Source organism: Anser brachyrhynchus (assembly GCF_964034855.1).
Source record: "Anser brachyrhynchus genome assembly, chromosome: 2".
Taxonomy (NCBI): domain Eukaryota; kingdom Metazoa; phylum Chordata; class Aves; order Anseriformes; family Anatidae; genus Anser; species Anser brachyrhynchus.
Window position 1 is genome coordinate 139,885,372 of NC_137695.1, and position 27,973 is coordinate 139,913,344.

At 47.6% G+C, this 27,973-nt stretch overlaps 1 protein-coding gene across 2 annotated transcripts in view; it reads right to left on the reverse strand.

The window, feature by feature from the left end:
• Positions 1-21,819, reverse strand: part of NCALD (neurocalcin delta) — a 53,512-nt gene extending 31,693 nt beyond the window's left edge. Inside the window, exon 1 of one of the 2 annotated variants that reach the window (XR_013947739.1) lies at positions 21,355-21,818. The gene's annotated coding sequence lies outside the window, so the exon portion shown is untranslated. Of the gene's footprint in view, positions 1-21,354 lie in introns of both variants that reach the window. The other variant, XM_080583224.1, reaches the window with a different exon arrangement.
• Positions 21,820-27,973: the final 6,154 nt, after the last annotated feature.

Sequence of the window (27,973 nt, forward strand, 5' to 3'; positions counted from 1 at the left end):
GATGAACTGGGCAAGGCTGGAAGAGATTGGCAACCAAGTGGGAGACTGCAGGGAATATATATTTCAAGGTGTGACCTCATTCCAGTACAGACTATACTTATTTAATGATTTCTCCATATATATTCCAACCTGTAACACTTGCAAGCACACATGAAAGGTGTGTTCTGCTTTTTTACTGGTACATAAATTAATCTAATAAAAACATTATCTCCCTTACAAATCTCTCATACTCTTAGACCTTCATGGTTTGGGCAGATATTTCCATGCACACTTAAGTTCACTTGCCTAATTCTTGACTGGTTACAGTAAGGTATAGCAGGAAGAAATGAAGAAGGCAACTCCTGAAGAGGTCTAAATACAGACATCCCACAGCTAAGCAGATGCTCAGTTTTGCCAACATATTATCAACTAAAAGGTTCAAGTTACAACCCTGTGCACATATGCAGGGCAGTTTTTTCCTTTTAACCCAAGGCAGAAGGCCAGCAAGGCTGGGCTGCCTAAGCCAAGCGTGTAAAAATGACTTGAGGACATAACTCCAAATGCTCTCTGCACAAGGCAGCACATGAAGCCTTACACTGAGCAGAGCATGGGCGGTCCAGCTCCCGTTGGAATCACTGGCATGGACATCTGGTATTTTGCAGATTTCATCTAGAAGCCAGTTTTATTATTTGTTAAATAAATATCAGCACTTTTAAGCACAGGTTTAAATTGGGTCCAAATAAAAAAAGGATGCTCAGGAAAGATTAGGTAACTCAGGGTTATTATTACATTATTTATTCTTCAGAATATGAGTGAGAAACTTAAAGAAAGTAGCATCTGTATACAGTAACTGAACTGGAGAAAAGGTGAAAGAAGCTACATTTTGGAGAAAAAAATCCTACATTCCTACATTCAACAGGGTTCGATATCACAACATAGTAAGGATGATTCTGACTTTCATTTCTGAGCCATTCTCTACATAATATGATGAATTAACAACATGCTAATGATCAATGAGATAAAAGAATAATTATTTAATTTTGTATAACCTTACTCTATTATATATATACACACTACACACAAAACACAGACTGTTTTTTTTCCAATACTGTTGCCAAACTTCACACCCAAATTTAAGCAAAGCAAATAAGTGATGTAAAAAGGGTCAAAAATTTTATCACTGACCTCAACAATATGTTGTTTCCTAAATCAATGCAACAGATTAACTAAAACAACAAGAATTATTCCGTTGATTTTTCTTCTGCAGAAGTCTGTCTCAATGGATTACCACTCTTTTCTCCATTGAATGGCTGCTTGGGAAATCACTTTTTCATCTAGGAGTTCTGCATCTCTTATGTTTTCTAAAACCACTCATTTACAAAGCTAGCTGATAACAAAAGCAAAGTTAATTAATGTTAGACTGAAAAGCATCTAGCATATCTTATTCGCAGCAGAAAATCAGGTTCCTTGATGAGATCATATTCCGGAAACACACTGAGACCCTACTTAAGGGTGCGTGGTAATCACCACAGAACAAGAATGTTTGGATGTACCTTCTTTCCAGGAACGATACACAGGTTGAACTGTCTGAAATAGGAAGCTCCCCAGATATTTCTGGATGCTCACAGACCCATACTTGAGTAAGTGGGTAAAGCTGAACTTACGGGATAGTAATGTGCAGAAGTCCTTTTGTACACTCACACATATACATGCTCAAGCTATTTAAGGAGGAGAGCCATGGTGCAATGCAGGGGAGGTTCCATTGATTTGCAAACAAAGGCTCTCGCTGTGTTTGAGGAAGCGCTGAATAAAAGTCTCAGGGATGCACACCTTTAGAATCAGGTAAATTCCTCCTCTCCAAAGTGATCTTATTCACAAAGAGATCTCACTCTAGAATTTCTGCAACAATTTTCCAAGGCATGTCACAGAAATGAAGAATAAAGGAAAGCCAGATCTCAGTGTATTAATATATGTGCTCTGATTGTATAAAAATAGATGCAAGCTAAAAGATATGAGAAGTGAAAGCACAGATCACACAAATTTTAACTTTTCCAGTTGTTTGACTTTGAAAATGCACCATTATACTTTAATATAATATACATATATGTATAAATATATACAGTATATATAAATATGTCTGTGTATAACAGTTTGTATAACATTGCATTCAATAAAATAGTAAGCTGGATGCTCTGCCAGAAGAGGACAAAAGAAGGGACCTCCTGTTAGGGTCTTTTTTTGCTGGATAGGTTAGAACAAGCCAGAGAAGGGAGCGGGCTGCAGGGGTGGGATGCCAAACAGAACGACAAGTGCTTTGAGGAGAGAACCGAATGGCTCCTCCATATCTAGCTATGGGATTTGACAGGATAGATCTGAGTTCAGCCTTCAAAGCTGCTTTGCACAGAACTGACTGCACCTTCACATGCCCTTGGAGCTGCAGGTCTGCCGAGCTGCTGCAGAGAGAGATGTGGTCAGGCATACGTGGAGTGCGAAGCAGATGCTGGAAGCTGGGCGCTTGCCTCTTCTATGACAGCAAATTAAAAATTAAGTAAAGGATTGCCTAAAAATGTTCTGCCCACTCAATGGACCCTTTCTTGGTTCCTTTCTTTCTCCCGGGATGTTACGTTTCTGGTCTATGTAAGTAATATTATTTCTGTCCTATATTAATTCAGCCAAGTTTGGTAGCATGGCATTAATTTTTGGCAAAATTTTTTTAGGGTAAGTCTGTTGCAAAGTGCTATTCATGTAGAAAAAATCGGTTCCCAAGGCCCAGAGCTCATGCCCTCTGTGAGATGGGCTCACTGCCACTGGGGGAATGACACCTTCTCTGAAAAACAGGTGAACTGATAAAGTGCAGGAAAATGAGAGTTTTGGGTAGTGCACTGTAGGCATGAAGTGAGAGGGGACACATTTAATTACATACTGCGTAGACAAAAGCAGCTTTTACAGCAAGAAAATGGGCTGCAACGTAGCAAAATGATTGTGTGGCCAAAAATAAACAGAAAAACATGACATTCAGCCTTTGCATGGTGTGAGCAGCCTGCTCCCCGGGCAGCTGCTCCCTGCCCACCCAGAAGCAGCGATGCCGTGGGGATGCTGCAAGCACTGCATCGCAGAAGAGACTGTGAGAAGCTGCTGTGTGCTGACCACACCTCTCCCACTGTTGGATTTTCTACACATATTGATCCTGACCCAAACCTTCTACTTTAGCATCTCCGTTTCCATCTGGGGTTTCAGAGAGAATCCCATGCTGGATCTCCCTCCATTGGCTGCTCTCTAATTTTGACGAAAAGGTGGGACTGTCCTTTGCCCTTTTTTACACAAACTTCAAATCAATACCAGTTACATAGAAGGGTTTGAAAAAAAATTTTGGGTGCTCAGAAGGAAAGAAAAGAGTAGAGGGATTCAGCCCCATATTTGGGTTTCTCTATCCAGAGATATCTGATAAAGAGATGTTCTGTACTGTGACACACATGATCACTTTATCTAAATAAACAGGAATAGATGAAGAACAGCCTGTGTGAGACCAAGCAAACCACGTGCACTGCAGTCCTATCACCTGAGCATTCTCCTGGGTAGTTCATGCCTCTTCACAGACCAGAGAAGAAGCTTCTTGCAAGGTCCCATGTTTTAATAAATCCTAGACGTTTGTTGGCACAGGGTATGCTGAGAATGCACCATTGCTCACAGCACTGGGACAGCTCGCAGGAGCTCCTGCAGGCCTTGCTGGTGCTGTACAAATACACAGCGAGAGAGGCCTAACATCGCTTCTTTGGGGGAATCCAGAGGGTTTGAAGCCGGCGGTGGTGAGGACAAGTGTTGGAGTTTCTCAGACTATTTTCTAGTCTTCACCTGCATCTGACTACTGCTAATACCAGTCTAACGTTCAGTCTTCAGGATGCAAAGAAACTGGTTTCCTCACCCCTACTTAGATGTAGATGAAGTACCTGCGTGCTTGCGGGCATACATTAACTGTCTCCTGCTATTTTTCTCTAGGAAAATGATAAACAATAATTTTTATTTTTTTACTTTTTTTTTTTTTTTCTACTGAAGACTTTTCAAATGTCAGCTGTACTTTAGTGAATGGAATAAGGACATAATTAAACATCTGCTCTTTCACTCCTATTAATGACTGTAGAATAGCCAGAATATTCTGAAGGTTGTGGCCATGGTAACAGACACTAGCTTAGAAAAAAGGAAATATCTGCAGTTATAATTCAACATAAAGATTGCTCATCTCCTTCCCAGAGCTGGAAGTTTGCAATCAGAGCCTCAATGAGGGCTCTGGTCCCTCTGCTATGATTTCTTCATATGTATGTGACACATTTATTGCAAGAAACTACCATTTATAACGGCATGGTGTGGCTAAAGTATCAAATTCATTTTTATCTGAAGGAAGAAAAACCATTGTTTTTTGGGCAATGGATGGGAGCAATTGCTGATAAGTGCTTTTGTAGAAAATGACAAAGCACTGTGGTGAAAGTGGGCCTGATCTTCCCTAACTGTACTTGTCTGGGTTCCTTAGGTCGGTGAAGCAGTAGCTGGTTACACCAGAGTGAATCCCAGTGGCTGAAAGCACTGTTCCTGGAGGATCCTGAAGAACTGAGCCTGGAGATCTCCTTGGGTTGACCGAAGAAGAACTGACAGAAACTGATGAACCACCCCTGCCCTTAACAAACCTGTTCACTGCCCGGATAACTCTAGTGTCTCCTCTTACTCTCTCCTGCCTGGGGGCTGTGGGTCGAGTGCCTTGCATCTCCACCTGGCATCCCACTACGCACTGTTTCTACCTAACGTGTTTCTACCTAAGTGCAATATCTGCCATGGCTTATAAAGAGATTGCTCCTCTTTGAAAAGGACACACTGCGAAATGTCTAGAAGGGCTGAAAATAAGCAGACAAGGAAGGTGTGGGGGGCTAGTCCTGATGAACCCAGCTAAAAGAACCGACTTGTAATTTTGGATGCTTCCTGAAAACCTGGTCTGAGGCTCACAACTAGAACTGGGGTGAACCCCAGCTGCTGTAAGTAGGCAACAGCAGCTTTCTGTATGGGTAATAGCCAGAGACAGGATGGGAGTGCCTGAAAATGTTATATGTTTTGTGTGATTTGCCTTTGAGCTGCAGTGCGCTGTAAGCATTCATACAGCACAAATAGAACTAACATGTTTGGATTTAAGTCATATAGAAGTGATATGTATTTGCTCCCGTTGGGTTTCGTGATAACAAGATTCCACCATCAGCTAGCTATAGATGTTTTTAGTACATGTTTTGGAGCATCATACATTTAGGCCTTCGTAAAGGAAGACAACATAACCAACACAATAATTTATTTTTGACCTGATTGATTACAGCTCCCAATTAATGTTAAAATAAGACATACAGAGCACATTGTGACTCTGGAATGTAAATATTACCTTTTAAAATATGAAGAAAATTAAATGTGAGGCAAAGTTCGGTGCAGCCTGCAAACTTTCCTAGCATGGCCAAGATCAATAAAGCTACTGCCACCAACATTACATGGACTTCATGCCTGTGGTTTTTAACAACGCCATCCTTGTAGCATGGCCAGATGAAGAATTTAATTCAGTTAAGTTACATAAGAAACTCCACCCCACTAGCAACACCAGGCAGCTTGATCATGAGTGAAAAGCAATGGCCCGTGAAGACGTGTGATGTTTTTGTGGGGGGACACTTGATGGCCTCTTTCACAGCTGCCCCGTGCACACACAGCCACCCCCTTCCTGATGGAGCCATTCCCATCCCACAGGCTGCCGAGATGGACAAGGCCAAAGGTTCCTTTGATGAGGTCTGAGCTGTCATCGGGCTTGAAGTTCTCAGCTCTTGAGGTTTCCTTATCAGCTGCAAAATCTCTCCCAGAACTGCTGCCATAGGAGGCCTGTGGATATTGAGCAATCCCTGGCCACCATCTGACCTTGTGCCATGCTTTACCTCAAAGCACATACAAAGGCCTTCAAGCCCAGGGAGGTGTCTGCCCACGACCACCATGTCACAGGCTGTGAGGCCCTGAAGTGTGTCCAGAGAAGGGCTACGAAGCTGGTGAAAGGCCTGGAGCACAAGTCCTGTGAGGATCGGCTGAGGGAGCCGGGGTTGTCTAGTCTGGAGAGAAGGCTCAGGGGACACCTCATTGCTCTCTATAGATACCTGAGAGGAGGTGTGGGGAGCTGGGGGTCGGCCTCTTCTCACAGATAACTAGTGATAGGACTAGAGGGAATGGCCTCAAGTTGCGCCATGGGAAGTTTAGGTTGGAAATGAGGAGACATTTCTTCTCAGAAAGAGCAGTCAGGCATTGGGACGGGTTGCCCAGGGAGGTGGTGGCGTCACCGTCCCTGGGGATGTTCAAGGAAAGGTTGGACGTGGTGCTTGGGGATGTGGTTTAGTGGGTGACATTGGTGGTGGGGTGATGGTTGGATCAGATGATCTCGGAGGTTTTTTCCAACTTTAATGGTTGTATGATTCTGTGCTGTCTCCCTGCAGCTTCTGGTGCCACTTCTTGCTGCAGTGGCCCACAGAAATGAGCACCTCCTGCGCTGCCAGCACTCAAAGAGTACCCCAGTTTCCAAACCAGTAAGAGATCCAGGGCCCCAGGGCAGGGGGAGGCAGGCCTCCTGCTTTGTACCGCCTTTCACGTGAGCTGCTGAGAGCGATGGCAAATGCTCATGCCCAGAGGGAGGGGAGTTTTAGCGCTGCTCTATTTCCTTCCCTGCAAGATTTGCTTTCAGAGGAGGAGGTCAGAGGCAGGGAGTAGCTACCTGAGGGAGGGCTTTCTTGTCTGCTCCTCCGAAGTGCTGGAAATCTAATGGAGTGGAGTGCTCCATGAAGCCTCACTTCACTGGAGCTTTTATCTTTCAAAATTAGGTTAGCAAATTTATTGCTACAGTAGCTTAATCTCAGAGTGCATTATCTGTACACATGATGGACTGAAATATGAACTAATTCTGTCAATAAAGTGACTGCTTGAATCTTGATTGCCAGATACAAGGAATTCAGTCTTTCCTTTGAGATGCTAAGTAGCTGCAGGCTGGTACAGTCCCCTCCCCATGCTTTTGGTTTAGATGCTTCCTACATACAATTTGTCTCGGAGAGGAGAGAGAGGAGAGGAGAGGAGAGGAGAGGAGAGGAGAGGAGAGGAGAGGAGAGGAGAGGAGAGGAGAGGAGAGGAGAGGAGAGGAGAGGAGAGGAGAGGAGAGGAGAGGAGAGGAGAGGAGAGGAGAGGAGAGGAGAGGAGAGGAGAGGAGAGGAGAGGAGAGGAGAGGAGAGGAGAGGAGAGGAGAGGAGAGGAGAGGAGAGGAGAGGAGAGGAGAGGAGAGGAGAGGAGAGGAGAGGAGAGGAGAGGAGAGGAGAGGAGAGGAGAGGAGAGGAGAGGAGAGGAGAGGAGAGGAGAGGAGAGGAGAGGAGAGGAGAGGAGAGGAGAGGAGAGGAGAGGAGAGGAGAGGAGAGGAGAGGAGAGGAGAGGAGAGGAGAGGAGAGGAGAGGAGAGGAGATCTGTCTCCAGGCTCCTGGCTGTGCACTGCAGCTCTGCACCAGCTGACACGGTGGTTTGGGGTCTGTAGCTCTTGAGGACATCTCTGACTAATACTGCAAGCTCTATGAGCACTGGGGACACAGCTCATGTTCAGCCATCCCTTACCCCAAAACACATATAAAGCTCTGCAATAGGACAACCTGTGTCCCATATCGTCTGGGCTCAGGTCATCATGGAGCTTTGGTGGTGGAAGGGGTCCTCCACTGGACGTGGACACTCAGAGCCCCTGGTGTTGCCTGCACAGAGCAAGGGGACTGGGCTGGGTCGGAGCATGTGCACAGATGCACACTAAGTTTTTTTTTCTCCGTTTGCTCAACATCCGGTGTCAAATTAAATTATATCATTTGTTGTTGTGGAGCTCCTTCAATTTAGCAAAAAGAGCTGGAAAACGCAGCTTCATGCCAAATTAAAGCCTTTTCTGCCTGATTGCTCTGTTCAGTGGGCAAATCCTCAAATCAATTGTTCTTCAGGCTGTACCAGGACAACTGCCCACCAAGAGAGTTAAACGAAGTCTGGAGTGTCATGGGAGTTTCTGGTCCTTGGTTTTAGATCAGCTTAGATTTAGGCACAAGGGGAAGGATTGTCAGCCATCCCTCCACAGGCAAAGGTGATAGCTTATTCTTTGGGTCAGAGTATGCTCTAATGTTAATAATAATAATAAAAAATATATCACTCAGGGAACAGCCTTAACTAAAGACTGAATTATTTTTTTCTGAAGTTTATTTTTTTATTTTATTTTATTTTATTTTATTTTATTTTATTTTATTTTATTTATTTTTTTTAAGGGAGAATCATTCAGTTCTCATTTGAACAGCACATTCAGAACTTGGTGATAACATAGATAGATACCCGAAACCTGAACTGTTCAAAGGAAGGAGGGCAAGAACTAATTTCTCAGTCATCAAAAGGGCAGCCAAAGATTCAATAATCTCTCCTCTCTTATTTGAGCCTAAAAGAGATGGAGCTCTGTTCTCTGGTTTGCGGGTTGTCACCAAGTCCTCCAAAAGTCTCTAAAGCCTTTGGCACAAAGAAGAAAGGAAGACAGTCAGATCTTTGTGGGGAAGTGCAGGGAGATGTTGGGGGAGAATCTCGCAGTCTTAATTGAAGAACTAGCAGGAATGTTGTTTTAGGACTACAGGGTATTTATAGTCTCACCCATTTTGAATGTAAAGGGTACAAACATCAGTTTTGCTATTCCTCTGCAGGCCAAGATCTGAGCAACACAGGCCAGAGCACAAAAGAATTTTCACCCCATTCCAAATTCCTATAAAAAAATGCACTAAGCCTGAATAATGAGTTTAGTCATTTGAATCATGAATTTGGCTTTATAAGCCGCTGGGAGACTGAAGCAGAGCAAAACATGTCTGCTAACACCCCGACTTGAGCACCACAATTGGCAAGTCCTGCTGAAGAGAGATCTCAGACCGAAGTTGTAGAAATGTGAGAGGTTAGAACTGAAGTTTCTTGGCAGAACGGACCTTATATGGAAGCCTCACAGAAAGTCCTCCGCACCGGCTCGCAAACCAGCACATAAGCTCACATTTCTAATAGATATATGTATATACATAGAGGTTAATTCAAAACCACTTAGGCAAAATCAAAGTAAATCGTCCCCTGCTGGGGGACGTGCCAGACAGAATCTGACAGATGTTTCCTCTTTAAGGGTAATGGGTTGAATTGAAAGGGGAAATCTCAGGTGGAAGATGGTTACAATAGAGCTCTTCAAAGAGGAGTCTCCCGATGGATCTTATTGAGCATTTTTGTTAATAACCATGGCGCATAATCTCAGAGCAGTGCCTTTGCTGATGACACCAAGGCAGGAGGCACCATTAGCTGGAGAGACAGGCTATCACTGAAGAAAAATGGGGTAATTTTAGCACTGGAATAGTGCAAATTAGAAAGCGCAATTTCTGAGGGACCACCAGGAAGAATTCATGCTTTTAACTAGAAATGATGTAATGGGAGGAAGACCTGAGGTTCTTACACAGCCAGCAGGGAACTATAAAGCACCAGCGTGATCAGACCCGAAGGAGGCAAATGCCACTTCCTAATGAACCTGCTGAGATCGATCTGGTGAGCCCGGGGAGTGGAAGCATCACTGCCATTAATGAAAACACAGCAGGTCGTACAAGGGTTTGGTGATACGAGGACTCACCTGGACCTCTGTAGTGCATGGACGGGGGATTGCCACGTCCAGGAAAGGGAGCCAGACCCACGGGGGATGAGAGAAGGGCTGCTAGGCTAAATAAGGGAATGGAAAGCCTGCACTCTCTGAGGAGACCAGAAGCATTCGGCTGTTTAGCCTAGCTAAAGAAAGGCCAAGAGGGGATATGGTTGTAATCTATAAATACATCAGAGGGGGTAAATACTAAGGAAGGAGAAAAGCTATTTAAACTGAAGGACAATGCTGGCACAGGAACAAATGGGTATAAACTAGCCATGAATAAAGTTTGGCTGGGAATGAGAAGCAAATCTCTAACCACTGGAGCAGCGAAGTCTGTGGAACAGCCTTCTCCTAAGATCACAAGACAAAAGGCCTAGCTCGTGTGAAAACAGAGCCTGAAAAATGCATGATTTGGGCTTACATGGCATCACTACCTGCACCAGGCTGGATGCCTCAGGAGGTCCCCTCCTGCCTGTCCTCCTCCGGAAGAGAAAGGATATCTTAAAAAATGAGTGCACTTCTCAAGGCAGGGAGCACAAAGGATGGCCAAGAGAAGATCCAAAGGCAGAAATGTAGAGCAAGGTGTTTCCAATACCTCCGCCTGCCCCTGCAGTGTGCGATCTCCCCCATAGCACATCAGTAACGTGGTGCAGCAGGAATGTGAGCGTGTGGCTGTGCCAGCAGGTAACTGAGAGCCAGGGTGCAGCAGATAGGTCAAGAGGAGCTGTGTCAATTCAGCATTAGGGAGCATTAGAAGCAGTAATACAGTTATCACAATAAATTAATTGAAATTACAGTCTAGAAGTAGCCTCAATAAAACTCGCAGCTAGCTGGGCTTAACCTTGGGGTCAAGAGGCTGTACAGAATGTGCTGTCCAAATCTGTGAAATAATAAGCTTTTGGTTTTCTTGGAAAGTGAACCACATGTCCAGTTTCTATTCAGTATTGATGGGGCAGATGGCAACTGTATTTTTTAAAGACAGTTCAGTTTTTCTACAAAGCTTTTCTTCCTTAACATGATCCCTTCCTCTCCTATGGGCAACACAACAACACAGAGCTTTTTCATCTGAAGATCTCTGACCGCGCTACAAGGACTGTGGCACCTGCATTTCAGCGTTGACTGAAGCGATGCACAGGAAAGGATTTTCTACAGCATCTGTGTGGCTTTTTGTATCAGCTGGTCCTGTGCTCCTGGACCACTTGGGGTCAGTTTTTGAAGATCCCGAGGGGGTAATCGGTTCCTGGGGCTGGACCCACAGGGACAATCAAGGGGACCAGGCACAGGATGCCTGGTCCTTAGGCACTGCATGAGGTGCAGTACCAGGGCTTGGAGGCTCTTGACACTTACAACTCCTGATGGCCATCCTTCTGTTCCAGGGCATGCCCAGGGCTCTCCTGGTTGTCACCTTGTCCCACACTCCCCACCTCACCCCACCACGAGAGGTGTGGAGGACCCCCTCTGCCATCACGTGGCCTCATGGGGCTGCTCGTCTTGCACAGCCACGTTTTGCTCAGCTGCATGCTCCTGCATCCCTGCTCTGCCCCAGCACCACAGCCCATGCTCCTGGGCCTCTCTTCTTTGCAACCCCCTATTGCTCCACAGGACAAAAATGCCCCTCAGCTATTCATGGCTGGAAACTACTTTCTAGGTAGTCATAGTAATTAAACAGCAATTAGCAGCATGACAAGGATGTCAGCAAAATGACATGCCATTCACACTTCGATGTGTCTTCTCTCGATGTTTCAAGTTATTATAAATGATAGATTTAGGGAGCGCTGCCACTGCAGTAAGTAACGCCGGTCCTTGGGGTGCTGCAGGGTACAGGAGGTGTTCCACTCTGCTTTTTAGCTACACGGTGCTTATGTGCAAAAAGACCAGAAGTTAACCCGCATGCAATTTGTCAGCTGTCTGCCCAACAGGGAAGAACAGAGCTGGAGGATGCAACCTTGGACTGGGTATTCTCTTTTCCTCCCCATGAAACTGTCTGCCCAAGCCGACAATAAATAAAAGCAGTAAGCAATAAAGCACAGAACAGTGGTGAATGACACCTAAGTACTTTGGTTTGTAAGATGAACACTGGCCCTGCATGTGCTGCGTGGGGCTGCAGAGGGAGAGGACCTCTGCTGTGCTCTGCTATCTGCAGGGCAAGGGAAACCAGGCGGAGAGGAGACAGGCAGATCAACAGCCCGTCGTCCGAACTCACTGCCTGCATTTTGGCTACCTCACCAGTTTCCTCAGGGCAGGAAAAATTATCTGAGAATAGATACCACAATACCTAACAAATTAATCTGACACCAGTTTCTCTCAGGGGACGCGTAACGTCGTTAAGCACTGTTCCCATCAGAAGCCCCAAACCTGATTAGTTTACGTAACTGCATTAGATGGAGAAGGTGCACGTTGCTGCCAGTTGCTTAGTGGGAGCGTAGCGTAGATCTTCCTTTTGCCCACTTACAATTAAAGTGATCTTCTTCATATATTAGATTCGGTGGCTCATAATGAAATACAACAAAGATTCCTGGAGTAAATCGCATTTTTCTCAATATGGTTAGACAATTTTATGGAGTCTTTTATTGATTGGAGGAGGAACAGTTTCAGAAATAATGTGCTTAAACGGATGTGAGAAAGCATCCAGCTAGCATCAGTCCTGCAGGTGAAGGCACAGCCCACAGCAGCCAACTCCCGTCGGTGCCAGGAGCTTGAAGGCAGCAGCTCTGAACTGGTGGAGGGGGGATTTCGGACACGACTTGGGGGAAATGCCTGTCACCATATCGTCTGCATGGACAAATTTAGCACACTGTGAAACCTCGATCAAAATTACCCACCAGCAGATTCAGATGAGCGGCTTTGATCAGTAAGGAGTAGTGAGTGGGGATGTGGGCAACGCTGATCCTCTAGCGGGAAGATCGAGGCAGAAGGCAAAAGATGACACAGAGCAATGAACGCAAACACTGCCGAAGCACACAGACAGTTGAATAGGCATTTATTAGCAGATGAAACGACTGTGCTTTGAAACAGGAGCACATTCTGGTTAAGAAATGAACAAAGTCGAGGAACTGTACATTAGAGCCAGATGCTTAGTGGAACTAGAAATTTAAGGAAGTTTTTGCTTTTTTTTTTTTGCTTTTTTTTTTTGCCTTTTTATTTTTTTCTGATGATGCCTGGAAGAAAAGCTTGTTTTCAGTTCTATTTCAGAAAGAAATGTTTCCTATTGTTGAGCTGTCGTTCAGAAAGACATTTCAGCTTTACTAGAGAGGGCAGCTGTGTAGCTGTGCGTGCCCGGCGGGCCGCGCTGGGCACATCTTTAATTACACCTACCCTTCCGCGAGTTCACTGGGAGACAACTGCTCAAGGCTAATAAGGATTAAAAAATACTCAGTCACTCTGAAAAATGTCTTAATGCTAGTCTTCCTAAATCCCCCGTATTATTTGGGGCAATATGAGCACAACAATTTCTGTTTGGAAGTGAAAGGGGAAAACTTTGCAGTTTCATGCGGGCATGCTCACGTTTTGGGGTCCTGCTTTGCGAAATGGCACAGTTCAAAACACAGCCCAGCCAGTGTCTGGCTTTGATGTAAAGCTGTAAATCATATCAAAGGGTACTGTGTGACAGCTCCCATGAAAGGGCCTGCCAAGACATCACAGTCATGGTCCTGTGTGCCTGGTCGGGACTTGCCTGAGGTTACAAGTGGGTCGGTGGAGGGGTTTGGATGAGGACCCCAGCCTGAAAAGTCCCAGCACGACAGACTGTGCCTGCTATCGGGTGGCACAGCCCACCTCACGATGCTCCAAGGCCAGAAATGTGACTGCAGGATACAAAAACATCACATCACTGGGAGAAAACACCACCCAGCCATTGTCTTTGCTTTCTGCCTCTTCCAACACTCAGGTTTTATGACAAGAGCACCCAGACATCTCTTCCCTCTTGCAGGGCAAGATACAAAATGCTTCAAAGCGCTGCAGGACGGAGGTGGTGCTGGGGGCAACTCTGGGAGCTGCAGGGCTGTTAAACAGCACACAGGGCTCACTGCAGGCAAGGTGGGTTTAAACCCCAGATACTAGGCACAATACAGCGTTGGAAAAGTGGGTCGTGCTGATTTCTGAGAGGGTTAATACAGATGATAACGATTTACTCATTCTGGAGGAACTGGAGAGCAGAAGGGGTGTAGTACGGGGTATCCACTTCTGCAATTTTCCCATCTTTAAAATAAATGCATTGTGAATTAAATTGCTTTAAAACTGAACCAGGCGGGATGCTAAAACCGACTGCTCTGTGTGACAGGCTCTAGCTGCCAGCCTGGGGGTCGTGCCCCTGTGGGCTGGGCTCCTGCTGGTAGCAGCCGGAGGTCCCAGCTCCCCCAGCACCAGGTTTCAGGAAAGCTGCTTTTCTATTTTTAAGGGTTTTTCCAAGAATTTCCACCTCGTTACACACGATGGCATACACCACATCACCTGCAATTACAAAGCAAATGCATCTGAGAGCATTCCCCAACACAGGGGCTGACTGACAGGGAAATCCCTCTTCCTTGCTGCTGAACATCCTCACCTTCCTCAATGCCAGGACCTGGGGGAAGCAAGCTATTACCTCTTGGGAGAGGGGTGTTGGAAGGGGATTAGGAACCAGGCTCCAAATCACGTGGGACGTGCTCTGCCAGCACCTCGGGCTCTGTGCTGGGCTTGCTGGGGCTCTGAGGGGTGAGCCCTTTGTGGGCTCAGCCTTTGCCAGCACTGAGCATGGAAGGCTTGGGTGATTCATCCCCCAAACCACAGAGACAGCCGAGGTGTGCCCAGCCCCCCGAATTTAGCAGCAGCACCTGTCCAAGCAGCGGGTGACTGCTCTGGGCACGGCCACCCCGGTGCCTGCTGACTCCAGGGCAGCTCCTGGAGCTTGCCCCGAGGAGCGCTGCTGAGGGCTGTCATGAAAAGGCTCACGGCTGAGAAGGCACGATTGCTTTAGGTTCTGGGAATCGCCACCTGCCCCGCGGTGTCCTGCCAACATCCCTCTGCAGCCTGGCATTTGCTCGTGCAGACACACGAGAGCCTGCAGCTGTCCGGCCCCGGCCGCAGGTCCCCTCCTCTCCCAGCCCCAGCCATTCCTCTGGTTAAAAAATTGTTATTTCGGGAAAGAAATGAATAATGGGAGCAGCACTGGAAAAGCACGGGGAATTCAGCAAACAAAAGAAAAGCTGCTATTTTAGAAAAGGCCTCGAAGTGGTAACCGTGATTTGGTTTAACCCCTTCTCTACCACCCTGCACTGAGTGCCTTCCTTGAGCATGGATGGAGCTGAGCGCAGGGAAAGGATTTTCCTGTGGGTTCCCAGCGTGGGAGCAAGGCCACAGTGAGCTCATAGCTAAGGCGCAGTGAAATATCAGCAAAAATACACTTTTTGATCAAACACTGAATTAAGTGAGGTGGAAGTTTCTGCAAGGGTCACAGTCTTTAATGGGAAGAGAGCGCAAATCAAGCAAGCAGCCACCCTACCAGCTCCTCTGTCAGCTTTTTGCCCCGTTAAAAAAAAAAAAAGTGTTTTTCTAATTGGGGCATCACAAGCATTATGTGCACAGAGTGACTGGGAGCTGTACCCCAGCACGGCAGTGGTGCTGGGCGGAGGAAAGCCAGCATTGCTGCGAGGAAGGGAACTGCATCGGCCAGGGCTGCAGGTCTAGTTGAGCTTTTGCCACCGCAGACCTAGACAACTAAATTCACCGAGGCCCCTGCAGGGCTGGTGTGAGGCGTGGTGTGCCGCTGTGTCACCAGCTCTGCTTTATCCTTGCCATGGGTGTGAGTGCACATATGCAAGGTCTCTTGGCAGCCCTGGTGGGGGCGAGACACAGGTGACAGCCACGCTGTTGTCCAAGAGAAAAAAGGGCCAGCCGCCCTCCTGCGCGAGCTAAAGCCAAGCAGAGCAGCAGCAAAATGGGAAACGGGTGAGTGCGGTGGAGCTGCTGTCGTGATGCTGCTGGAGGAAGGGTAGCTCGGGTCTGAGCTCCTGCTTTCAGCTCCTCATTTCTGAATTCTCAAAGAAGAGTTAAATTAATTTTGGGAAGAAAACTCTGAACGCATGAAAAACCTGCTCCCTAAATCTCCCATTCCAGGGGAAGTAGGAGAAGATAAAAGATTGTTTTGTTCAGGAGATCGGTTCCTCTTTCTACCACCTCTGACATTCCTGAGTCCCAGGGCTTCTGCTTTCACACAGCTCTGCTTCTCTTCTCCTATTTTAGAGGTGGAGAGCAAGACCTCCTTTGCAGGAGTCCCTCAGCTCCTTCATCAAGCCTTTACAGCAGAGGTAACAGCATGCAGATGGGATTTCTGCAGCAGTGCCCGCACTCCTGAATCACCAAGTGGTCCCACACAGGCTTCTGAACTGTGCGGGGTCTAACAGCACGTGCTGTCCAACGCTCCTTGCAGCTCAAGTTGGGGGTTTTGATCCAAGAAACCGTCCAACACAGCAAGGAAGAGCTGCAAATTCAGATCCCGTGGTCCATTTTAAGCAGTAAAATAAGAGAAAGTGAAGGGTCCTGCATGCCACGTCAAATCAGCAGCAGTGTTCAAGCAAGAGGAGACCGCGGTTAGACTGGAAGATGCATCCTTGGTGCTGCAAGTCTGCACTCTTGTTGTTCATGTGAGCCCATGAAGCAACTCTACAGAAATGCAGGCTGTCCCTCAGATGAGGCTGCTTTAGTAGGGTCACAGCGATTCTATATGAAAAGCCCCACACAGGATAAACAGCCCTGAATAGGACATTGACAGGCAGGTCCAGAGGACAACAGACAGTGTTTCTGCTGAGATATAATTGCTCTAATTGGACCTGGGCTGGCTAAAATGGTGAAGTTAAAGAGGGCTGTGCAATCAGGCTGCCATTCTGCACAAAAGAATAGTGTTGTGATAGGAAGCATGCAGCAGTCGGGGAAATAATCAGCAGCTTTGTGCTCGCTTCCCCCTGGCATCTGGGCTTTGCCGCAAGGAGCATTTGCGCAGCAGGAGCAGAACTCTCTGATCGAGATACAAGTGCTCAGGGCGGGATGGCTGCAGCCTCCCCGGGTGCCACCCAGCTGAAATCGGGCACTTCAGATGAGCTGCATCCCTTGTGCTTTGGTAATTTTGGGCCGTCGGCGAGGAGAGGAGCTGGCCGTGATGCTCGTCTGCTTTCCCCTGCCCCTCCTGCCGCACGGCAGTCCAGGAAGAGCAAATTTGCCTTATTTCATCCTTCCTAACAAAATTGCCTTCCCAGGTCGTCTGTGCTGATGCTGTGATGCTGATGCTTCGCACCCAAAATGCAAGCGATGGGGCAACGCCTTCCCCCGCAGCACGGCCGGGTGGGTTGGGTGCAGAAGGTGGCCCTTGGGATGAGAAAAGAGAGCACGGGGTCCGTCTCTTAGCAGGACCCTGAAGGATGTATGGGGAGACGGAAACACTAAATGTGCTTCACACTCAGCTTCTGCCTCCTCTCAGCTTTGCTTTGTGCATCACGAGCCCTGCTCCACACACTGCCTTGTCCAATGTCCCAGCAAGGTGGTGGGAAAAGCTTGCCAGGGATGGTGCTTTCCCATGGAGCGTGTGTTTCCAGGAAAATACGAAGGGATTTATCGGCATGAGCCCAACTACAAAGAGAGATTGTGCTTGTTTCCAGCTAATATATCTATGATAAGCCAGAGATCACAATCAGCATTATAATAAAAGCTTAAGGATTGATATCAGTGAGATTTATGCAGCTAAAACTTTGTACAACGCTGCGAACAAGAACAGCAAAACACCTTGAATTAACGAAAGAAGAGAAAGAGAGCTAAGCCAAGCCCCAGTGGGAGGGAACATTGCTGAGAATTTCAGGCTTTGGGCAAATTCAAAACAGCATTTCAGCCCGAAGTGCGAGCTTCTTGGCTTTTCTGGGTGTAAAACAGATCCTTACATTATCTTCGTGTCATTTTGTGGCTGCAAGCAATGCGGCAACTATCAGCACAGCCAGACTGAAATTCAGCAGAACAGGATCTGAGCACTTCAGCTCTTAATGATTAGAAGTTTCTGTGGAAATGAATCTCACCAAAAAAAAAAAAAAAAGAAAGAAAAAAAGAAGTTCGTTAGAAAGTCAACAGCGTGTTGAGGCCGCAGCATGGTCACAGAACGGAGAGGAACTTCACAACTCGGCGTCCACGTTTCCCACCTATAGGATTTCAACCTTTGGTGGAGCTGTAAAAAGGGCAGCTTCTTCTTCGCGGTGCTCCCTCTGGGAAATATCACATTCAGCAATTCCTGAATTACAGTTTCTAATTATATTTTCATACTGTAATGCTGTCTGAAATGCAAATTTGATGACAGAATAATTCGATCCATGTAAAATAATTACAAAATTACTGTTTCTCAAACCTCAGCTCATACTCCCTGCTATTTAAGAAGATAAATTTAACAGCAGCGAAAGTACAGCCAAAACATATTCTATTTTTCAAACTGTTATCTGACTGTAGCTGTCTGCGTAGACTTTGGCTCACCAGGGAAGGTTGTTTCTAAAAGATGGCTACCAACACATTCCAGAGCGAGGATTTCTGCGCTTGAGCTTGGAACCAGCAATGAGGTCAGCTTTTAGTCTGCATTCAGAGTACCACACGCGTGGCATCTGGGTCTAATTGGAAAAGCAACTGTTGATTAAAATGCCAGCTCTCTGCTGCTGCTGAGCTATCATTTAAACCAGTTGTTGCTCAAGTTGATGCGGGACATTAAATTAGCACAACGTAATGGTTTTTAGCAGGGTGGAAACCAACTTCTGCAGCGTGTAATTTAAGAGCCTGAAACTCAATACGGCTACATCAGTTCCCACTGTTTGACAATTCTCCCCATAGGGGGGATTTTATTCCCCTCCAAAACACCGCCTTGAGTAGCATCTGGGACCTTTAAGATGACAGCAGAAACCTCCTCGGTCTGAGAAATGCAAGAAGGAGTCAGCGTTCTGTGCTGCAAGTGTTTTTTTCTTTTTTTTTTTAGGTTTTATTATGCTCCTAGCCTAAATTTAGATTGTCATTGCCCATCAACTCAACCAGATCAAGGTAGACCACACTAAGGGCCTGAGCGTATTATTATTACTAGGCTGGAGGCATCAACAGCTTGAGTCTGTTTTTAATTTCCCCGGCTGCATCCAGTTGTGAGAGAAGTGACTCAAGGAGCTCTCGGTCCTGTTTCCAGGCAAGGTCTCCCCTAGGTGAAGTGCTCCAGCGCCGGGGCGGTTACGGGGCTGCTCACCCTTCCCTGCGGACAGGGTGCAAGAGCTGTTGGGGCTGATGGGAGCTGTGGGGGTCCCTCTGGTGTCCCCAGAAGAAGGTGCGGTGTCACCAAGCCCGTGCATTTTTTTTTCTCTTTGTGTTGGGGGATTTCAAGCCCAAGTTTGCAGCCTGAGGCTGCAGCACCGGGCAGAAGAGGAGGGATGGGCAGCAGTCCCCTTCCTGCTCCTCGGCGGTGGGAAGGAGGCAGGAACCCAAAGGCTGCTTGGTCTTTTCTCATGGTGGGCAAAGGGACGGAGGGAGGCTTAGCGCTCTGCTTCCTTGGAAATCCACACACTACCATGGTAAAACCCAAGCGCTTGGTGAAAGAGTTTGGTACAGAGCTGACCAACGAAACAAGAGCACAAAATCACAAGAAAGAAGCGCGCGGACCCCGAACAACTCTCACTTCCCTTCCTGTGCCATCCCCATGCACTGCAGACTCCAGCACCTGCGAGCTGCCTCGCTGGCTCTCACGGCCACCCTGCCCCCGGGGCTCCGAGGGGATGGTGGGGTGCCCAGAGCCCCGCAGAGGGGACGGGGCCAGGCAGGACACATCCCCTCACACACCCACCCAGCACCACCGGGAGCCTCCTGGTGACATGGGAGGCAATTCGTCATCCTTATGAAGGCTTGCTCCGCATTGCTAGCGCGAGATACGCCAATTAAACTGGAGATGAGGGACCCATTTTTTAAATATTTCTAATGAATAGCTTTTCAGAGAATGCTGCCTTGATTATTTTTCCCCTTGTGGACATTTCTGGGTGCCTGCAGGCTGGCAGGGGGCACAGACCATGACCACGGCGAAACAAGGGCAGCCCGGAGGGAAGGCAGGCATGGGATGCTGTCCCAGCGCCGCGATGCTGCGCGTGTGTTGTAAACCCTTGCTAGCTGCACCTACGAGGAGTGAGTGGGGATTTCTCATGCACAGATGCACTGGCATCAGGCAAAGGATTTAATAAACACAATTCAAAATATTTCCGTCTCCAAAACGTTGATCATTCGGACACAAGAGTTACGTTGGAAAGAGCAGATAACGCCAAGTGAAATGGTTCAGGGGGTTCAGCTGCATTTATCCTTGTGGGTCTGCGAAGACTGCCAAACCCAGAGCACTAAGCCATAACTTTCCTTACAGAAGTGCCTTAAGTTTTAATCTCTGCCTTGGCTCCCTCTCTGAAACACTTACTTCTGCTGCACTTAGTAACATCAGGATAATTCTTACGCTTTATTTTTTTTTCCTTTTTTATCTTTTATTGCACCGTGTTTTAAATTGTTTGGCAGCTCCGTAGTCATTTCGGAGTGGCAGCTGCTTTAGCAAATCATTACCATTATCAATAAACCCTTTGAACTTTGGGAGGAAGGGAACAGGAGTATTTAATTAGAGAAGATAAGAACGGTCTAACGTACTTTTCCAGGAAATAACGCACACGATGCTTCGTCTGCAGCCTGTTCTCAGGGCGAACACATAGATGGTCACACGCAGACAAACTCCGTCTGCGGCACTAAACTTCAGCAACCCTGCAGTCTCCTCCAAAACAGCCTCCTCTGAGCCACTACAACGCAGACAGCCGAGCTCCCTGTTCTTTTTCTTTTTATAAAAAAACACCCAAATAGCGTTTCATTTTTCAATTGCCATGGTGCTGCTCAGGCTACGGCTCCTTTTTTTAGCTCTCCTAACCACCCTTCACCCCCAGCAGAATAAATACAGGCAGAAAAGCCGTGCATGCGAGAGAAAGGGTAAACGCCTAAGTTGCTCATCCTGGCATACTGCGGATGGTTTTTCAGGAAGCTCCCCATCCGTCCCTCTGCGGGCACCGGGGAGCCCAGAGCGTGCCCCCAGCCAGGACAGAAAGCACGAGCCGTGTCCAGCTGCCGGGGGCGAACAAAGCTGGTTCACGGCCGCCAACTCGGGGAGCTCGGCAGCGAGCTGCTCCCAGCAGCATCTGTCGCGGGCTTTCCGCTCCCTGCGCACGATGGGGACAAAACCGCCCGGATTGGGCAGCGTTAAGAAATACCCAAGTTCCAGCAGAGGTACAGGGCTGTGTAGATGCCCGGAGCAGTGACATACCTAGGCACGGTTTCTTTGAGCCCCCGGATGGGTTAGCCTAGGACTGCTCATGTTCATCTATATCCCTACGGTGTCAAACGAGAACAATATCATTTTATTCTGCTTTCACGGATCATTAATCCAAATTTAACTCCGCTCAGCAGTCTGCATGCAGAATTAAGCAACTGGAAGCTGCTTTGCATTTATCTGATAGCGCCGGGCTTGTTCATCAAGGCAAACTTCCAGCCAAAACAAACAAGTGAAAGAAACACCGGTCACGATAAACTGCTTTTTATCCCTTTTTTTTTTTTTTTTTTAAGGAAAAAAAAAAGAGGGGAGGGGGGGAAATACCTGAGGAGAACATAAAGCAAACGGTTACCTCACACTGCAGAAATGCAAGTTTTTAATAGTCCATGCTCTGGCAGCCCCTGAGAAACAGCAGCAGCGGCGGCGGCGGCGGCGGCGGGGATAAATCCAGCATCCACTAGGTTCTCACAAGGCTTTGGCTGCGCGGCCCAAACCACAGGCTCTGCCTCCAGCTGACGTCAAAGTGGCTGTCACATGGCCAGATGAAAGCCAAGAGAGCATTGGTTGTCGTGGCAACCCCAGCACTGCTCCGAAATTATTTCAATAGGTCATCTGTCACACGGGGCGCGCATCCCAACCAGCACGGGCGGCCCGAGCACCCGGGGCTCCCGCAGCTCGGCCGGACGGGGCTCGTCCCGGCACTGCACCGATGGTGAACGTGTCCCCGCTAGAAAATGCACCTCCCTCTTCCTCTTCCTCCCGCATCCCCGCATGCAGCATTAAAAAAAAAAAAGAAGAAAAATAAAAAAAAAGAAACCGCCAAACTTTTCTGCCTGGTGCACCCACGCGATGGGGCATCCGCATACGGGGCGCCTCGGCGATGCACGGCCAGCGGGATGTCCTGGGATGAGGACAAAGCAGCTCCCACCTCCACCTGACCCCAGGCACCTCCCCAACCTTCACCTAGCCCCCAAAATAACTGGAAAACGCTTTAAAGATATGTGGGCTGCCTGGAAGGATGGACGGACAGAATGAAATACGGTGCGCATCTCTCCGCCGCCTTGCCACTCGTACCTCTCCTTAAAGCGAAGGGGCACGGGGAGTGGTTGCAACACAGCAAGGCAGCCCCAGCTGCCTAAAAACCCTGCCTTAAAAAGAAAATATTCACGGTTCGCTGAAAAGCCTGTGACAGTTTAGCAGAACAAGGATAATGTGATGGATTTTTAAAAGCCCGGCATGTGCTACATGTGTTACATATAACCACATGTGTTAATCCACCACAGAGGGCTGAAGCTTCATGTCAACACCGACCAATAAAACCGTACCATAACAACACACAGATATATTTCTCCATTTAATGGCAATGTTTGTAAAACACAACAGAAAGTTTGGGATCTCAGTTTAGGAAGAGATCACTCAGGCACTGCATGGTGTGCTACTGCCAAACTGCTGCTCGGGCAGAAATGTGTGCACATGGGGGAGAATTTAAAGTCTTTAACTCTCTTAAAAGTCCTTTTCACAAAAGCAGATGCTATAACCTCTGCGTTTTACAAGGCGTTTTGCTAAGGCTGGGGGGAGGCTGGGCAGGGACCAGTACACCACCCAGGCACCCAGAGATGAAAGCAACAAAATTCATCCCTTGAAGGCCCCAAAATCCAGCTGAATGTGGCAGAAAAGTGGATATTCCCTGATTTAGCTTCACTTTTCCATGATAAAATCCCCAGTGCCAAATCTGTGTCTTTTGTCGTGTCAGCCAGCCAAGTGAGCACAGAGCAGTGAGACACTGGCACTGGTTAGAAAAATGCATAAAACTATATTTAAGGGCTGAAGCCCTCAGAGGAGCAAACGTGTCTCATCCACCTGGCACTGTGCTTCTCATCCTGGTGCAGGAGATGTGCCCGTCCTGCATCCAGGACTTTACCTCCCTCATCCTCAGCACGATGGACAGGCTGCTGGAGCATCAATGAGCACAGTAATATGTGCCGTGATCATAGCACACACTTTGCTATCTATAATCTATGTCTGTATCTGTATCTATATCTGTATCTATCTAAAACACCCCGAGCAGGCTTGCATCCAGACATATGCAATAACTTACACTCAGTTACAGCACTGCAGAGTGGGACTGGGTCCAGCTCTTCATCCCGCTCTTGTTCTGGCTCTGCCGAGCTAACAATAGATAACATTTGTTTGCCCATAAACCAGAATACACACGGGGAGCAGAAATACTATCTGGCTGGGTCTTTGAACCCACAGAAGGCTCAGTCTGCCCCGGTATCAGTCAGCAAGGCAAGCTTGCCCTCAGAAAGGATCCCCATCGTTTTGGCAGCTGGGAATCCACTTGACTTTTCTCTCACAAAAACGATGCTTAGAAAAGTGCTTCGTGCTGAAATCTTCCCTCAAATATCCATGACTTCTACTGCTTTTTAAAATAGAAGGGGGGAAAAAAAGAAGCAAGCAGACATGATTTTAATGTACTACATTAAAAAAAAAAAGCCAATGTGTTTTGCTGGTGACTGCAGTTTGCAGTTTGAAAGAGGGGTAATGTTTCCATTGGCATCAGAAGTACAGATAAAAAAGAGACAGAAACAGGGCTCAGCAAAATGTTGCCGTGTTGACTTCTGCGCTTGTAGAAAAACAGGGTGGAAAAAAAAACCCGCAGGAAAAGACATTTTAGTTGTCATGCAGCTGACATGGCATTGCAGGCAAAGAGGGTGCCGGGAGAAAAACAATGAGCACCAGTGGCTCGGCCCACCCCATTCACTGAAGGTGGCCCAGTGAAAGAATTATTGTTCAAGCCAAATCAGGTGGAAGATGGTTTCCCAGGAATGCAGCGCTGTAAGAAAACCCCGTGCTCTCCATATATGTGCCTGGGCTCTTCAGTGGTGCTATTCCTGCTCCCAGGGGCTGAGTGATTCCCCGTGCAGGAGCAGCAGCCCTGGGCTCCCGTGCAGCAGCCTGCAGCGCAGTTTTGGGGACTCCCCGTCCTTGCAGTGGGAGATGTCACCAGGCTGGAGGTGTGTGCGTGGGTAGCGAGCATCCCTTCCCCTGCAAACACCTCAGGGGTGTGCTGCTCTTGCACCACGAGATGTCTTTGGATGTCTTTGGTCACAGTCAGGAGAGCGAGAGGAGCTGAGGTGGCCTCTGGGCAGCAGCAGGGCTGCTGGATGGGGCGGGGATCCCACCTGGCGGGCACTGAAGCACCAGGAGACAAGTTCAAAAACGTGAGAGAGAGGATGAAAACTGAAATACTCCTAGCTGGAAAAAATCCCCATCATCTAGTAATTGCCGTCAGCGCCTCCTAAGGGACCAGCCAGAAGACTGACTTTGCTGCCGAATGCGGATGCTTCCCATTAACTGATGTGTTTGAGCTGTGTGCACTTGCTTTTTTTTTTTTTCCTTCTTTTTTTTTTTTCTTTTTTCTTTTTCTTATTTGAGGGCCAAACTGAAAGAAACCAAGGAAAAGCCATTTGGATCGAAGAAGAACGGATTACTTGGCAACTTGCTGGGGGAAAAAAAAAATCGCTTTGGATCAAAGAAGGCATTTTGAACATTTTTAAAACAAGCAAGGCTATTTGGAGACAAAGGTCTTCGTTTGCAGTGGGGCTCCAGCAAAGAGCTGTGTGGGCAGGAGGGGTCAGCATCATGTGCCCTGCCAACGTCCACCCTCCCAGGAAGCACAGCCCCTCTGCTCTCAGACCCACTGCTCACCCCCCTCCCATTTCCATGTTTTAACCTAATCTGGCTCATTTGGACTGAATCTGATGATTGCTTCCAATATCCCAAAGCAGCACTTTCTGGAAAATAATTGATGTGCTTTTTTTTTTTTTTTTTCTCTTCCCTAGTGTCAAACTAATATTTCAGGTAGTGAATTACCCCCTGAGCCCTCTTGCCAGGATCTCCGTGGTCTCACAACAACATTTCTAAATGTCTGGCTCTTTTGCGTCTCCTCCTTGCTGTGTGGAAATCACATCTGAGCGGCAGAGATATTAAGATCCTGACCCAAAGTCATCCAAGCACATGGATAACCTTACGCCGGCCGGGATGTTACACGTGTGCTCAAGTATTTGCTGGATGAGAGCCCAAGTGCCTGACAGCCTGGTGGAAACCAACCGTGCACACAGCGATAGCGGGTGCAGATAAACAAAGAAACAAGATAGAAATATCCTTTTGCTCCCAAATGAATCTTTCTCCAGCAGGGAGAAAGGAACAGAAATCTGTAACAGGAATTCAGTCATCTGTATTTCAGTCCCACCTATATTGAAAAGGAACATTTCCTGCTTTAAAAAAAAATCTTCACAACATTTATCACACTTGGCAAATTTGAAATGTTTTTGCTCTTTTCTCATTTTTCCTTTCCTGTGCTTCCACTCCCTCATTCTCCTCCACATTTTCTTACCCCTTTCCTTGAGCTGCTGCCATCCACTCCCGTGTAGCTTATCTTATCTAAGTAGCTGCCGGTGTTTAATTTGTAATAACTAACCACCAGCCTGCACTCTCACATGGAAACACTATATCACACTCTTGCTAAATATGCCAGCACATAAATGGCCTGATTTATTAAAAAGAAAAAAGAAGGAAAAAAAGAATTTCAGAGCACCTTTAATGGCATCTCACTGCCCGCACTCAGAAGTCCCGGTGCCACCTTACCCTTCCCTGGTGAAGGCACCACCGCCCCGGCACAATATCTCCCATTGCCTTGAGGCCCCGAGAGGCAGATAAGTTGTTGGCACTGGAGACCCCTTTTCCCACCTAAAGGATGATGAAGTATTGTAACCCAGTCCCAGCAGCCCTGTTGGTGCCTGTTTGAGCATCCCCGCACACCAGGCGTGGGAAGAGCCCAGCCCTGGTGGCCATCCACCCAGGGCTGCACACACACGTCAGGCTGTTTGTGTTAGACCATCACCAGGTATCAGGGTCCTGGTAAATGTGAAAAACAGGCAGAGAGGATCCTGAGGAAGCAGCATTATCTGATCACAGGGGAAAAATCCATCTTGGTCGGCTTTGGACACAAGGAACAGCTGGTTATGCTTGGTTTCCCTGCCAGTGCTCATCAGGACACCTCTGTGCTCCTTCCCTCTAGTGCCTCCTGCAGCAGCTAATCGATGCTCCTGGCTGCTAGGTGGGAGCCCTCTAAATGGCCAGGCTTTGCCATGCCCTTGACTCCTTGTTAGTGGATAAGCAGGGTTCAGAGCACTTTGAAGATGTGAGCTCTGAAGAAAGCCCTGGAGTTTCACTCTCGGAAGGGGAACGGGCTGTTCCTGCACATGCTGCAGACACACAGCGCTTCTGGCAGGCCTTTCAGTAACTTCGTCCTCCACAGATAACAGAGGAAGGCTTCCTGGTGTCAGTAGCTGCTGAAGAGATAGTAATGAAAGCATTTTTGGCATATGTTTTCTGGCTTGCACCGGTTGTCTTTGCCTGTTCCTTGATAGCATGCTCTTTTCCCCTTTCTCCCTTTGATACCCAAAACATAAGTGATGATAAATTTGTGATAAACGCCCTCAAGACAGAAGGAGGAGCTGGAGAGGGCATCGTTACGGGGTGTGGAGGAACCCTACTACTTCAGCATCACCTCTGCCAAAGAAGATCAGGATGACCCAGCGGTGCCCAAGCACTAACTCCAGCAGCAGTGATGAGCTGCATCCCCTGGACAACCCACATTTTCACCTTTTCCAGCACTCCTGCTGTCTCTGCAATCCCCAGATCCAGCACCTCTGGTGCATGGGTGCATCCCCCTGACCTTGCTGTGAGACAGGACAGACATGTGGATGCTGGTTGGTCCCATACCTGTGGTGCAAGCCTGTAATGCTTGTGCAAATGTAGATGTAGGGGTTGTCCTCGTACCACAGGCTCTGCAGACCTGGCACTGCCTGATGCTGTGGAGGGAGGTGGGTGCAGAGCAACAGCCATGACAACCAGCTGTGTGTCCTAGCTGTGCTCTGAACCGTGTGATGCTTTATGTGAACCTGAACATGGACAGGCTCGGGCAAGTCAACGGGAGTCCTTCTGTTGGCTTCAGTTTACTCTGGGGAAACACATGCAGGGTATTTTGCAGACAGATTATGAACTCACTCTGCCCCTGGCTTGAACTGACTGAAAGCCACCTGAGCACGGTATACATGGTAAAAAAACACAGGCACAGAGAAAACGAAGCTAAGAAGGTAAGCGCACTCAGACAATGCTTGGTTGCTGCAGAGCACATGTGAGATGGAGCCAGCGAGTGCCCGCCAAAAACATGTAGAAATACCCCAAGAATAAATGAAAGCAAGCTAGGAACAGCCAAATTCTGCAAAATCCAGTTACCTTTTTTTTTTTTTTAAATATCTGCTGCATTTATTTCTCTCATCTGCCTTTGGTAGGAACTAAAAACTATGTCGTACTCGAACCTCCGGTGACAGGCCTCACCGCACGATGCACCTTTCTGTCCTCGCTGGGCTGACACTGTCCAGCCACAGCAGATGTCCCCGGCCTCCCCTCAGCGAGTGACGACCAAGGCTGTTTTCCCACATTATCTCTGAGTGGGATAATGCAACTCACTCAGCTGTGCTAAATCCCAGCAACCAGACGCAGCAAAACAAAACAAACTGGAGCAAACTCGAAGCCGTCACCGTGAGGCAAAGGGAAGGGCCTCGGCAAGCCAGATGACCGGCCCCAGGCCTCCGCGGCCTCCGTGGCCCACGCTTGCCTTGGCAGCACGGGCAAGAGCAGCATTTTCCAGCTGGTGTACCCATTAAATCTTCTCATTTGTTTATTTATTTACGTAATTTTGTTTTTGGAAGGGCAGCTACAAGAAGATTCACACAGAAGACCGATTGTTTATTAATGCCGAATCTGGTGGATGGCTTAGGCCCCAAAGTGGTTCATGAGCAACTGGCAATTTTGAAACAGGTCGAGTAACATCTCAACCCAAAACAGTGTTAACTTTGCAAAGGAAATTCACCCCAGTGTCCAGCCTCGTGAGATAAATA